General features: G+C 39.0%; 1 pseudogene; it reads right to left on the bottom strand.

The window, feature by feature from the left end:
- Window positions 1–360: 360 nt before the first annotated feature.
- LOC143680475 (U2 small nuclear ribonucleoprotein B'' pseudogene) lies at window positions 361–1,037 on the bottom strand (annotated as a pseudogene).
- Window positions 1,038–2,213: the final 1,176 nt, after the last annotated feature.

Raw genomic sequence — 2,213 nt, 5'->3', positions numbered from 1 at the left:
TGCCCTGGACACCAAAAAGGACATTCTTAGCCACACCTGGCCTCCCAGGGGGTTCTGATGCACAGCAAAGCTCCTAGGAAAACAATTATGTGTTTATTTTGTTTTAAATACAAGTTTATTGTACAAAATTCACTAAGGCTAAAGAAAGACTGGATGTGTTTATTTTGTTTTAAATACAAGTACAAGTTTATTGTACAAAATTCACTAAGGCTAAAGAAAGACTGGATAATTTTTAAGTCCTTAACAAAATTTTGCTTTCACTACATCCTGTCCTCAACAATTAAAAATGGCTTGACCAAATGTTATCAAAACAAACACTATAAATAGCACCAGGTCCTTTAAAGAAGACTATCCCAAATGTTATTCTTTGGCGTAGGTGATCTTCATAGCAAGGGATGATGTGATGTGATCTTAAATCCCAGTAATGCATCCGTGGCAGCACCAGCCTGTCCATCATTTTCAAATTCAACAAAAGCAATGTCATGTCTTCCAGGTACCAAACAGACTTCCTTAAAACCAGGGAACTGATCAAACATCATATCTTAATCAGAGAATTTATTAAGGAATAAAATATAGTTTGGAGGATGATCAGGAATCTGACGATTTGGTGCTGTATTTCCTTAGGCTGTTGAATTTGGTGTTCCTAGACCAAGCTTTTTGTTTGCAGTTGTTGCAGTCTGTTCCACAGTTTTGGCTTTTTTCTTTTCTTTGTCAGCAAACGTGCCAAGGATTTTAGATATTATATCAGAATCTGTTTTTGCATACTAGAGTTGCATTGGTTTACCATAAAATGGAAATCCTTGTAACTGTCTCAAGGCATTTGTGGATGAGCCCAGTTCCTTAAATATAACGAAGGCCTGCCCCCTCATCTTCATAGTCTTTAAAGCTATAATACCAAACTGAGAAAACAGGGCACACAGTGATCTCTTCAACTCTTCTTTTTTAATTTTGTCATTCATATTGTTGATATAAATTGTGTGATAGGGTCTGATATCCAAGTTTTCATTTAAATTATTCAAATAACCTGAGGCCTGCATGGTCTAATTATGTGTTTATTAATAAAAATTTACAGGGAACCTCCTATGTACCAAGAATCATTCTAGATGCTGGTGACAAAAAGAGTGAATGAACCAGATGATATAGTCCCTGACTTTAAGGACCTGTCATTCTAAGGGGAAGAGAGGAAATAAAGTAATAAATACATAACTCGTATAGTATGCAGAATGCTCTGGGATCAATCAAGCTCTCTCTCTCTCTAAGAAGGTGATATTTGGGTAAAGAACTAAAGGAAATAAATGAAAGGAGCCATTCATAGATCTGGAGGAAGAGTAATCACAAGGGGTTTGGAGCAGAGGAGTTGGCATAATTTGGCTTATATCTTTAAATATAAACTACCAGCTACTATATTTAGATTTGGCTCTAGGAGTGCCGGGGATGAAAGGAGGTAAGGTCAACTGCTATTGCAACCCACCTGGTGAGAGATGGTGGTGCTGGAGCAGGGTAGTAACTGAGGTATGGAAAGAAGTGGTTAGATTTTAGTTGCATTTTAAGGTTGGAACAATGGGAATCATTCTTACATTGAACTTACATTGTAAATTATGACCATCTTTAAGGGTGGCTGAAAGGTTTTGGCCTGAGTGACAAAATTCATGATGTTGCCATTTTCTGAATGAGGGAAGTCTGTAGTTGCAGAATGAGGGTTAGGAGTTCAGCTTTCTACATGTTATGAGATGCTTTAATAATCATCTATTGCTGTGTAATAAAGTCATCCAAAACTTAGTTTAAAACAAATTTTATTATCTCACAGATTCTGTGGGCCAGGAATTTAGGGGTGGCTTAACTGGGTGATTCAGCCTCAGAGTCTCTCATGAAACAGCCATTCAAATGTCAGCTGTGGCTGCCTCCTCTGAAGGCTTGACTGGGACTGGAGGACCCACTTCCAAGATGGTGCCCTCTCATGGCTTTTGGCAGGAGGCCTCAGCTCTTCACCATGCAAGCTTCTCTCTGGGGACTTATTGAGTGGCCTAACATGGCAGCTGGCTTCCCACAGAGCAAGTGACCCACAGAACAAGGCAGAAGCCACAATGCCTTTTATAATGCAGTCTTGGAAACTATACACCAGCATTTCCAGCATATTCTCTCAGATAGAAACCAGTCACTATGTTAGTCCACCCTCTTAAAGAGGGAAACCAAGCTTCACCTCTTAGAGGAAG

The sequence above is a fragment of the Tamandua tetradactyla genome, chromosome 1 (assembly GCF_023851605.1).
Source record: "Tamandua tetradactyla isolate mTamTet1 chromosome 1, mTamTet1.pri, whole genome shotgun sequence".
Lineage (NCBI taxonomy): Eukaryota > Metazoa > Chordata > Mammalia > Pilosa > Myrmecophagidae > Tamandua > Tamandua tetradactyla.
The sequence above is the reverse complement of the archived record's forward strand: the minus strand, read 5'-3'. Positions and strand labels throughout refer to the sequence as shown.